We start from the raw sequence: 13712 nt of genomic DNA on the forward strand, positions 1-13712 counted from the left end.
AATAATATTGTTTTCCATTGTCCTGTGTTTTTTGGACATTATTTTCCCCAGTGTTCTAAGTTATAGAAAATATATTTCAGTTCTGGACTCTGCCCAAAGAAGAGCAACCAGATATATTGTGTAGTTTAAAGTACTGTCCTACACTGACAGACTGAAGGAACTGGACCAGTTTTCCCTTGAACAGAGAAGACTATGAGCAAAATTGATAGACGTATTACAAATCCTCAAAGGCACTGACAGTCAATGCATTAGATGTCTTTAGAATAAAGCAGTTGATATTTTCCATTCAAAATCTTTGCACTGGTGCACCTGAACTGAGCCAAGCTCTGGCAGAACCCTGCAGATCTCACCCAGTATGAAAGTCCACAGTACATCAACAGCTCTCTCTATTGCAGATCAATATGCCCTGATCCTCATGACTTTAACTAACATTAGTTTTGCACATAGATTTTAATATTATATAAAACACAGTAAAACAGTAAATAATAGTTTTGCATTATTATTTTCTTCTTCATTTGACTTTTTTGTGTCTGTAAACTGCAACCTTACGAAGACATTCTCACTTTCCAATGTGCTTGTTTTATCACCTTAAGAAGAGATCTGTACAGTAGTCGCACTTGTCATGTAAATGATCTACAACGCCAATTGGTTGACAGCTCCAGCTGTGCTTGGCCCCATACCAGGACCTGATAGCTCTTGAGAATGATATTGTGTGGTTTACCTTGTTTCACAGCACAGCCATTATGAAGCAAGGTGTACCAAGAACCAGCAAGAAAAAGCCATCAATGTAAGAAAACCTTGACCTATCTTCTCAAATGTTAATTGAAAGATATCTGTGTGAATGAAACTAGAGGAGATGTATTTGTTTTACATATTCATTATCATCACAAATGGGTGGCTCTGTGGTTAACATTGCTGTCTCGTAGCACTGGAGCCTGGAGTTCAATTCTGGATTGCTATTTGCATGGAGTTTTTATGTTCTCTCCGTGTTCATGTGGATTTCCTCCGGTTGCGCCATTTTCCTCCCACAGTACAAAAATCTATTGATAGGTTAATTGGCTTCTGGGAACATTACCCCTTGTGTGAGTATGTGTCTGTCTGCCATCCAGAGTGTATCCCACCTTGAGCTTGTTGCTTGCCGGGATCGGCTCTAGCTCCCAAGTGATGCTATTATTGGATAATACAGTTAAAAGTTGGATGGATGGATTATTACTACAATTAGCAGCTGTATTTGGAACAATGTCTGAACAAAAATTCAATTCCTTTAACAAAATGAAATGGATTATTCCTCACACCTTTAGAGCTGACTGACTTGTTTAATTTCCAAACAAGCTAAACTGGCCTACTGGCCTCCTCTGATTTGCAACCTTTATTCAATTCTTACAAGCTCATGATATCCCATAAGTATTGAAAAAGCTGAGAGACTTTTGCTAAGTCATTAGATAGAATAAAGAAATAATCAAAAGATAGATAAAAACACACACAAAGAGAAACAGAGGGAAAGAGATATAGATCTGCAAACATAGATAAACACTTCCTTTCATTTCCATCACCTCAACCACAGCTCTGAAATGAGATGAAAACAGGACAGACTCTAACAAAAACAACCTGTCACAGACATTACCACACACAAGGTGGGACATAGAATTACCCCAGAGATATGGGGCAGCTGGAAGGGTGCAGAGAGATGAGGTAGATACTGTAGATGGGTACTTAGAGATGTGTGTGCTGGGACTGTCTGCAAAAAAGATACCATAAAATGTTTAAGATTTTCGGTGATCAGATACTATAGCACTCAGGAAGTCAGGGTTTGATAAACACTTCAAATCATATTCAGGTGAGATAAAAAGTTACATACTTTAAAAACCTTTTCTGCACTAGGCTAAAATGCCCCCTTGCTAAATATAAATCCATATCAAACACTTCTGCTCACACTTTCAGGATATATGAATTAAAATAGTAATTCATATGAAAATGTATAAATAGCATGCACAACCTATAACCTGCTGGTTCCTTAATCTATTACTGTGTTACATACTGTATGTTATATGAGATTGACCCCCTTGTATTTTATTACATACAGTATATGATGAAATTGTGCCTTTCCTCGCGTTTGTAGCTCTGGGCACGTTTTTGGGCATGTTTATGTTTATTGCTGATGCGTTCTTTAATTACATCGTCAAACACCTCAACTAGTTCCATGGATTTTGGAAAATAATTCTAAGTGATGCTTGACTTTTCATGTTTATTTAGAACTGTAGATAATTAGTATTTAATTGTCGGCTCCATCTGACGCAAGTACAAATGCTTCACTTGTGAAGAAGATTTTATAACTAAAGCATCACACCACATTTTTCCTCTGTGAATTAATGACCAATGGCTTCTCTACAAATTCCTTATCTGCTAACACGGGTATAAAGTGTAGAGGACAGTTCTTTCCAGAACCTATGCGGACGACACAATTCGGAATAGTGAGGAAACACTGAGGGAAAAGCCATGCAGGAAACGGGGATCAAAACAGGGGGGCGTGTCCTTGGTGCGCTGGTGTTCAGGGGGGGTGAGTCCGGGGCAAACAATCCAGTAGAAATCTAAAGGGGGAATCCAAAATGAAAGAAAAAGTACGAAACCGGCAGGTCCATCCAAAAACAGACAAGATAAAAACTAGAACCGGCGGAATGGAGACGGGACCAGGACCAGGACTCGTACGATACGGAGATCAGATACAGAGCCGGGATTAACGTCAGCGCCTGGCTTTTAAGGTGGACTGGGAACAGGAGACAGGTGCACAAATTCAAATCCAAAGTGAAAGGGCCGGAGCTCCCTTAAGGGGGGAGGGACTACAGTCGTAATATAAAGCATACATATAAAGCAGTGGAGCCACTGTCCTTAAGCAAAAAAAACCTTTTATTTCCAATTGGCCATCTAGCTGGATCCTTTAAAACTGATGCATCGAAGTCTGCCCATGCCATGTCTGTAATGCTCTATACATTTGAATTTCATCTCTGCATTCCTTTGAATTTAAAAAGAGATCCTCATCACATTTCCAATCTCACAGACAAATCATTTTTGTTTTATTGGGATTTTTTTTTGCATTTTTAATTTACAAACCCAGTACACAGAGAAGCTGGTGAAAATTGTGATGTAAACCAAAAGACAGAGACACGGCAGCTACAATAGGACATGACAGATTTTCAAACATGATGGACTTACTGTACATGATATGGACCTTTCCCTGACTTGTCTAAGGAATTTAAGAGGATCATCTACAGTAAGTAGAAGATTAAATGTCAGAAGCTTCTTGAAATGCAATGGGCTGGAAAACTAGTTCATTTCTTAGCTGGACAACAGTGGATCTGATAGAAAGACATCAGGCTACCTTAGAGCTGCTGTAGTCCAAATGAAGAAAGAAGATTGAGCCCTGAAACCTCAGATGAGGACAGCTTGAAAGAGTAAAAAGCCTTTGGCAGCAGCATTTAGAGAAAGAGAGACTGGGCTGGGCAGCTTTTCCAGATTCCCACAACATTTAGGGTAAAGAAGTGCCAAAATTCTCTCGTGTAAATGCACTTCTCTTTAGTTTCCAATTGAGTCCCCTGGTTTGTGTATCACTGCTGACTCTGATGAAGTCAGTTGGGGTGACTTTGGGGATTTTGATTATTTGATTACTGTAATTATTGTTAAAATGCAGTTAACAATAAGAGTAATTGCTTCCCCAGAATGTAAATAATGTCTTGCCATGTTTACTATTTCAGTTTCAACTGATCTTTTTATTGCTTTTCCCAAATTGTGTAAGTAAAATTAAAATGTCCCATTGTCACCACTTCTTCCTTGACACACACATCTCTGATTTCATTGTATCTGGATGTGATGATCTGCCGACCTCTCTTAACACTATACCCTTGGATATTTTTTTAGATGTCTGATATATGTGAGAGTGACTTGAAAAAGTATTCAGACCCTTCATATTGTTTACCATTTTGGGAAAATACAAAAAGATGCAAATAATTTTTTTTTAATGTTAAATTTCAAAACCTCAGTTTTTAGACTAAAGTAAAGATAAGATAGGGTAAGATAAGCTACTTCAGCAAAATCTAAACAGACAAAAATTGAAATATGTTAATTGAACTCAATATTTGGTGCCTTACTGCCACACATGTTTTTGGGGTAAGTCTCTACCATCTTTGCACACTGGCTTGGTCCAGTATTTGCCCATGTTTCTTGCAGATTTGTTCAATCTCTCTCAGGCTGCTCGGACAGCAGTTTCAAGTCTTGCCACAGATTCTCAATAGGATTCAAGTTAAGACATTGGCTTCCTCAAGGACATTTACTCTCTTATTTTTAACTCATTCCAGTGTTTGCCCTGCTGAAATGTGAATTATCATCCCAGTCTTAGGTCTAAAGTAGGTTTTGCTCTAAGAGTTGCCAGTATTTTGCTCCATCCATGTTTCCATTAGCCTTGACAAGTTTCCCACTTCCTGCTGATGAGAAGCAGAATTATAACATAATGTCACCACCACCATACCTTACCTTAGCGATGGTGTTGACTGACTGATGCAATATGCTGGGTTTGCATAAGGTGTAACGCTTTGCATTTAGACCAAAAAGATCCAATTCTGATGTTTGCTGCATCACTTTGGTGCCTTGTTGTAAACCCCATACAGGATTTGAGATCTTTTGTTTCAGTTCCATAAAGCCCCCTTTATGAAGTGCCTCAGTATCTTCTTGACCGACAGACATTTTCTCCCATCTCGGACTCTGAACTGTGTAATTTTTTCACACTCAATGCTGGCCTTATGGTGGCCTCCCTCACTAGTTTCCTACTTTCCCAGTGGATTATCTTGGATGGCCTTCCTGATCTAGGCTCTTTCATGATTTCACTTCAGGGTTATTCCTGATTCTGTGAAATGTGTTCTAATTGGTTTATATTTGTAATCAAACTGCAGTAGAAGCAATCAGCATGGATTTTCATTGACTTCTGCCTTCATGTTTAACTAGTGAGGTCCTGCTTCCATTGGCATGGAAAATATTGTATCAGTGTATTGTACATAAGAAAGATATTTGGCTTGCAATTGGTCTAAAGAAAGACAATTCTTCTTGTGGAAGTAGCACATATGGTATGTGTTAGACACCGCAGAGATATAGACATACACCACAGAGCCTAAAGATAGAAAGAAAATAGTTTTTTCTATATTTACATAAGTCATTAACCTGTGATCTCTGAACTAGAAAAATCGAAACTACAGTGCAAAGGCTATAATGTTTCACTGAAGAGTCACAAATTTTAACCATTTCATGCAGATTATTTGAAGAACTGTGTGCTAACGTAGCCAATTGTTGACTTATCTGGGATAAATACAATTCTCATGGTAAAACTTAGTAAGCAGGTCTTTTGGATCCCGCTATTTGAAGATGCCCCAGGATTTTCTCCACCTGTCAGTTTGCTATTGGGGAGCCCACAGGCTTTAACCAAACTATTTTGTGAAGGCTTCAGCGTCTGTGGGGACATGTAGGCTCATATTCTCTTATCATACAGAGTTTGTTGGTTAGATAAAGTTCAGGAAACCAACAGCAGTGAAGTTCCTTTCCCTTTTTGTTTTCCTGGGAATCAGATTGCTGATATTGGCTAAAAGATTCAGCTTTTGTCCTCTTTTGCACTGATGTTTTTTACCTGCAGGGAAAGAATTTCCTGCCATTTTACATTCCTAAGACTTTGGGGGAGTTTTTTTATTATAATCCATTAGCCAGAGATCTACTGTGGCTTTTTAATTGTTTATTCAAAAGCGTTCAGGCTTTCAGGCTAAGAACGTAAAACATTCTCAAATGACCAAAATCGAAACTTTTGAAATCCCAGCTACATTGAGATAGAGCTAACTACCAATTTACTCTCATACCAGTTGTTGTCCAACTTTAGTCAAACCTTCCACTGTCTGATTTCTGTCACCTTGGTCACTGTTACTTCTTTTTAATTTTCATACTTTTCTCTGAGTGTCCGGTATCCAATCTCTGTGTTTGGGACATACAGACATACCCAGCAACATGTGACCTCCCCGTGGCCTCACTCTGCCTGCTGGTCTCAGCTGTCAGGTTCGTTTTGTGGGTTTGAATGTGGGTAGACAGCAGCTTGGAAATGTCAAGTCGTGTGCCTACAATCGGAGACACTAATAAAGGTTAAGGGCAGATTGCGCAGTGGCTTTGCTTTGGGGGTTTACTTGAGAAGCAGTTCAGGAACAGTCACAGGAAGTGAGGCGGCTCTGGCTGACACCGATCCCCAAGAAAGGGGGGGTTTTCACCACTGTGGTGCTGCCTATTCTCTTCAGAACTCGCCCACACACTCGCTTTCCTTCTGCACCTCTGAACAAAGACACGTCATTTCTGCTGCACAAACATGCATCGCTTCTTACAGAAGAGTCATCAGCACCTGCAGAGAGGGGAGTCTCCACAGCTGGCAGCCTGCTGACTGCAGCACCCACTCAGCTCTTTACAACACCAGGTGAATCCCCCAGGAGCAGAGCAGGCTGGGCAGCCTGAGAGTCAGTTAGCCCAGCAGCGCTCCCCACTGGCTCCACAGGGCACAGAGCAACAGAGTGAGTCAACTGCTCAGTGCTTTTATTACACACATCATCTGATAATAGATTCAAAGTCACAAAACATATTCATGATTGTCACAGGCCAAGTAACCAGGTTTGGCTCAAAGAAAAGAAACTCCCACAAAGCAGTCTTCAAATGCACTGGATTTATTGCCAGCAAAATAGGGATAACAGGAAAAATAACCTTCACAGGAGTACTTTCCACACCTTCCTCCAAGGCACCCTCTTCCATACTGAGCTCTCCTAGTCCCTTTTATAGCCCCTCCTCTTCTAAGGACCATCATCTTAAAGGGACTCACTCACATTTTCTCAACAGATATGAGCAGTTTGCTCAAAATAAAGTATTCAACCATCCCAAAAAAAAACCTTATAAATTTTAACAGAGTCATGCAACCATGATATATTCGCTTAAACAAAACACCTAACCTTACATCGGTTATTTATAGATGGCTCACCAGTAACCTTTCCCTTTAAGATCATTTGTGTGATACTACAAACAGGAAAGGTGGCTATTGGCCATCTTGATCAACACAAAACAATACAATATAATACAATACAATACTCCAAATGGGAAAAACACTGCAGTGATTTTAGGGAAACAACAAAAGGGTAAGTATCATTCACACTTCATTCGTATCACATACACTCTCTCAAACATACCAGAAGGGTAGAGGGAAGTATTGGAGTATTTCACATTCAGAAAGAAAAAATAAGCACTCTGTCACAATGTGTTACATAATGAAATACACTATGGCCATGCACAATGTAGAGAAACATGATTAACATGAGCTGGTGGAATCAGAACTTGTCCCTACCTGCGCCTCTTCTCAAAAAGACCTTAAATCCCACTAAATGTCTGTAGATGGGTACACATGAAATTTCATGGGAATAAACATTTATTTGATGTATTTTGGTGTTTGCTTCAGTCCATATATTCAGCCCCTCATATAAATAAGTTTGTTCTGGACAAAAGTGTTGTGGTCTAAGAAGTATTTAGAGGAGTAAATGCAATACTCAGAGCACCTGAGATTCAGAGACCCTCCTGCACTCTGATTGAGAGATGCTTGTCATACTGGAAAGTATAACAACCCTTTTCCATTGTGGATTGTCTTACATACTGGCATATACTATAACATTTACATAGAAAAGATCACACAAGTTTGAGTAAAAGGCTGGTTTCCTCTAAATTTATAATTTTGTGGGTTGTGGATTGAATTAACCACAGGCAGTTCCTGGAAATTATGTTTCACTAAAATAGGAAGTATATGCTGTCAACCTCTCACACACATGCCCAACTGAATCACATCAACTGTCTTTGTGACTGACAGTGTGACTATAAATCTGATGACAGGTGAAAGAAAATACTCAACTAAAACCAAAACAAACATGCTAAGAGCTCTTTGATCTTAATTGGATTGGTTTCTTCACACAATATAAGTGAAGCTGCAAAAAAACAGAAGCTATATAAGATTTTAAAAGTCATAGAATTTATCTTGTACTGTATATACTGCATGATTATTTTTTGTTCATTCAGAGGATTATTTGCAACTTACCAATCAGTCACAAATATCAAAATGTGTTTGTGTCCATTGAAGGCAGAATGCATTGTTAAAAAAGACAATATTATGTGCAAGAACTGTAGTGTGACTGTGTCAAAGTTTTGATTTAATCCAGGACTAAATCTGACAAATCAATTTAAAATAACCTCACAAAAACACTTCACTTTGAATTAAATCACCAACAGTAAGTACTGTATATATTACATGAAACAAAAGAAGCCTAGAACTGGGTAGGGAAAAAAATCTTGTCATTAATCCATAATCTTCTGGGCTTCAGTTTGCTTCAGCATTGCTTCAAATTAATGCATCATGAGATGCATGGGATCCGATGATGAAATTGCACTCATGTGATGCAATCCAGCGTCTCCTAAGGCTTACTCATGTCACAGTGCCTCTGTGAAGGATGAAAGAAATGTGCTCTGTGTTGGAGTGACACTGCCAAAGGGCTGTTTTAAGATTTCTGGCAGCTTGGAGGATTAGGTGCTGGTCTGTATTAGAAAAAATGAAGTTAAGAAGGCTGTCCTTATATGTGCCAGGTCCATCACAGGTCTTTCAGTATATACAGTGGCACCAAGGGCAGAAAGTCCCGTACAAAGACAATTCATTTATTTCCCTCCTCACCATGCAGTGTGCTCTATTATCCATTTCTTCCAAGGAATGTAAACCAACTTGTCTCTTTCTCCACTTGTCAAATGCTGTCTTGCTGTAATGCCTGTGACATCAGTCCTTTTCATTGACCAGCTTCACATGGGCAAAGAGAATCCTTGATGCGGCTCACAATGAACTCCTCAGAGAGCACAGCTGTGCTTCTCCAAGCCAAAGCCTAAGCAGCTCTTCAGTGAGCCGTCAGAGTGCAAACTCTGTCCAGGGCCCTAACCTGCAGGACTGGGCCCTCTTGCCTTTAGCTGTGGAAGACGGGCTACATTGTTAATGAATCTCACTTTTCAGGTGCTTGAAGAAAGGGCTGCAGTTACAGAAGATAACTGAAGTGAATTACAAAGAATATTAGAAAAGAAAAAGCAAGCTGGGTGTGAGAGCTCCTTGTTTCACTTTTAAGTATAGTAGATGTAGTAGCCTCCAGTATAGTAGATGACCCCTCCCACCCCTCGCATAAACTCTTTGCCCTCCTACCATCTGGGAAAAGCAATCGTAGTGTACGGGCTAGCTCCACCAGGCTCTGTAACAGCTTCTTCCCTCAGGCTGTCAGGCTCCTCTACACCCTGGAATCTACTTGCACTCGCCCCAATTCCAGAAACAGGGTTAAAATCCCCCCAGTGTGTTGTGTAAAGTATATTGTATTATGTATTTAACTTGTAATTTGCACTGTCTGCACTTTGCACTGTGTATCCTGTCTACAATGTCCATGTCAGTGTCCTGTCTGTTTTTACACCATAGATGAGGAGGAACGATATTTCTTTCCACTGTATACTTGTACTGTATATGGGTGTAATGACACATAAACATGAACTTGAACCTAACTCAGTTAGGAAGCAACAGAATTCCCCCGATTGCTTCATTATTAGCTCTAAGCAAATATAATCTTAGAATGTGAGATGATACAGTAGGTTGCTGTAAAGGAAAGTACCTATTCTACATTATGTGGGGAATTGTTTGAAAAAGAAAGTGAAACAACCTTGAAAAGGCAAGGGAATTTTCTTGGGTGAGAATAAAAACAAAAAGGTACATAGCAGATGGATAAAATGGTGATTATAAGATTATATTAGACATATCTTAAATATATAATATGGCTTTTGAAAATGTGCAGCAGTAATCCCCCCAGTGTCCTGATAGAGTATCTGGATGGCTTATCTAAAGACTGTGTGCCAAGTTCTGAAACCATCACCCAGGACTGCTGCTCAATCATTAAACAGGTTCTTCTGATCTCATTTAAATTCCAACACTGAAGAAGGTGAACTGATGACAATCCTCAATCCTGTCTGGCAGGGATTTCCCGCTGTGAATACTGAAGTGCACGTCAACACTTGTGAATTTTCCACTCAAGGAGGATCAGTACTACTTTGAGATATTATTTTAATGTACAGCTCAAAAAAGGAGAATTTTTCTCTTCCCAGGGATTTTAGATAATCATATATTCTGTGTAAATGTGTAATTTTAACTATTTGTAGTTTCATTGAATACAATTCTTAAACACTGCTAAAACAGCTCTTAAACATACCCGTGACTAGGTTCCACTGCTCAGTGTCATTGACACGACCGCCAGCCAGCTGAGATCGACACACAGAAGAGCTAACCAGTGCCAGCAGCGGGTTAATAATATGACAAGCGCCGCCGCACGTGTTAATCCATCAGCACACGCTCTATCGTGCGGCATGCAGCGCTATTTAAACCATCAAAACGCGTTTCTTGCTGCTCGGTATTGTTGTCTCTTATTGAGAGCTCTGATCTCGCCTTGTTTGAAACGCTCTAGGGATACCCCGTTTCGTTTTCTGAATTTCCTTTTCCCTTTCGACCACGAACTTGCCGTATGTTTTGGATCGGAGGGCCTGTTTCAGTATCTCTCGGCTTTCGAACTACCTTTTGATTTTGTTTTGACTACGAACCCGCCTAACGTTTTGGATCGGACACTTGCTTCATTCTCCTTCGTCTGCATAGGATCCTCATACCTCCACACTTGGGTTCCTTATAGTTTTCAATACAAGAAGAATTATGATGACAGATTAAGGATTAGTTTTTGTTCTCCTGTTTTATAAAATGCATTGGGGTATTCCTCAATGTGTTTATAAAACCAAAGAGTACATAAAATACTTAAAGAATTTAAAGATTAATTCAGGGTAATGCTGAATAACGTATTGTAACGCTTACGGCCGACAAGCAGTGTGTGTAAGAGCCGGCGTACCAGAGCGGGTGACGTCACCGCCCTTCCCTGTGATAGCAGGACCACAGCTACTGGGCTGTGGAGAGATCTCTCTTTGGCTCACGGGGCTAGGTCGCTGCAGAGAGACGCGGAAGTCCCGGGTTCGAGCCTCCAGTCGGGATGGGGCCGACCAGATGCGGCAAGGGCGCCCGCCTGAGCCCCCGTTGCGTTACAGTATGTTTAGTAAGTTTAATAGTTCAGTAAGTCAATTAAGAAAAAAACATACAAAGGAAAGCACATTTTAAAATTTAAAAAGAGCAGGATTCAGTTAACAAGGATTATAGTGAAATGCAAGGAGAGGTACTGTGAAAATGCTATTAGAAGAGCCAGGAGAGACAGAATGGGATATTGCAATGGAAACTACTGTACAATGCAGTACAAGAGACTGCTTATGAAAAAGGCTTGTATTTATGTTGACAATTTATATCTTGAAGACAATGTGGGGAAACAGTAAAATATCTATACTGTATATTCAGTTAAAATTATTTAATTTAAATCAAGGAATGTTATGTTCAAATTGTATGAAGCACTAGTAAGGCTTCATTTAGAAATGTTTGGACAGTTTTGGTCATGTTCTAGAAAAGATAGTGTAGTGCCGCTCTGGTGTCTTTCCAGAGAACAGCAAAAAATATACATATTCTGGCTTGAATGTCTTGCACTGACAGGCTACGAGTGCTGAATCTTTCTAGTCCAGAACAAAGACAAAAAAGGGACATGATACATGCATTCAAAATCCTCAAAGACACTTTGAATGTCAACTCGGAGTGTTTCTGCAGAATGAACACCCTAACCACAAAGAAGTGCATTAAAACCCATGAATAGGGAGCACGTCTTTGGGTTGTGAGAGTTTGGAATAAGCTACCCAACCAGATGGTTAAAACTGCTGCCCTGGATCAGTTCAAGAAACAGCTGGATAGAATTCTTGAATAAATTAGCTACAGTAGTAATTACCAGAATAGGGCTTTTGTGCCAAATGGTCTCTTGTTTGTTACAGTATGTTCTTATGTTTTGGTACTTAATGTTTTACACTACAAATATGAAATGAGAATCCAGGTAACTATTTTAAATGAATGAATGTGTTTTCTCCATTGAAAACCAAAAAGCATATCAAGGAAATCTGAACTGATATTTCTTTTTAAAAAATGATTTGTTTTTTTTTTAGATATCACGTTGGTGACTGATAAATCCATACCTTATAAACCTCAGGACTTTGAACTGTAGGATCCCCTGGCCTCCTCAGCAAGTCCAGAGTTCTCTCCTTGTTGGCTGTCAGGGAACCCTGCCAAGGCTACAAACCCCTCCTTACTCCGTCACCTTCACAGCTGCTGTCTGTCTCAAAGAAAAGAGGGGCTCTTTTCTTAACAGTTTTCTCATTTCTACTCAAATGCTGGCTGATATTTTATCTACAGTATATACTCCATGTGCTTTTATAGGCATTACTTAGACTTCCAGTATATGGTACAATTCCAGCACAAATGTTAAGTGATACAAACCAGCACCTGTAATTGGGTTCAGGTATTCAAAAATGTGAAATTCAACTAAGACAGGAATATTCATTATAAAGCATACATTTTTCTAAAATGTACTAATCTTCTCAAAACAAAAATCCACAGAGGACATCTGTGTGTTATGTTGATTTGCTGCAACGTTTCTTACCAAAATATTCCCCTTTCTTGGCAAACATGTTTGAATACCCTGTCAATTCCGTCATGCAACATCAGCAACATATACTTTTACTCTTGCTTTTACCATAGCTCCTACTTTGAAACAACCCTAAGCCTCATTCTTTTTAAGAACGTTATGAAAAATTCCAGAGAAGAGAAACTGGATACGTTCCTTGGCTAAAGGGAATATTCTACACTGACTGGCTGAAGCAAATGACTCCTTTTAAATTGAGAAATTTACAAGGAGACCTGATACAAGTATTCAAAATCCTCCAATGCACTGATAAAAGTCAACCAAATGGACTTCTTCAGGATCAACTTTGAAACATGAACCACAGGACACAGATAGAAACCATGTGCAAAAACTGTTTTTAAACTGAGCTAGCAGGTTTGTGGGAGTTGTGAATAATCTACTCCACTACACATCATAAAAATCCCATCTTTGACTCCTATCCAAAGGTAACTAACACAAGCCACATTTGAAAATTGTTCATTACTCCAGTTTAGACGTAACTGGTATTATTTCTGTTGTTCAAGCTTAAGCCATTGGTTCTTTCAAGAAATATATGGATGACATCCTCAGATCATTTAGCTACTAGCTACCGATATGTGTTAGATGGGCTGTATGGCCTCCTCTCATTTGTAATCATTTTTATGTTATTAAGAAAGTAAAAGAGAACTGACATGTTTTAGGTCAATCCATAGTTTTGACTACCAATGTCTATTTCAAGTTCTGTTTTCTGTAACTGGGGTGACAGGATTTAATTTTATTATCATGTTTATTATCATTTCCTAAGCACCAATTCTTATTTGGAAAAATAGGTCTAAGATTGATTAAATATATTGATCTACTCAAATAGCTGTGAATTGAAAAAAATACATTTTTCACTCAGTAGCATGATTTAAAAAGGGAAACAAAAAATTGAAAACACTGCAGACTGAAATATTAATAGGATTTTTTTATGTCTAGTTTTCAATGTTAAAACACAGTATTGGTTTTTAATTCATTTTTATCATTACATTTATTATG

Source organism: Lepisosteus oculatus, chromosome 1, assembly GCF_040954835.1.
Source record: "Lepisosteus oculatus isolate fLepOcu1 chromosome 1, fLepOcu1.hap2, whole genome shotgun sequence".
Lineage (NCBI taxonomy): Eukaryota > Metazoa > Chordata > Actinopteri > Semionotiformes > Lepisosteidae > Lepisosteus > Lepisosteus oculatus.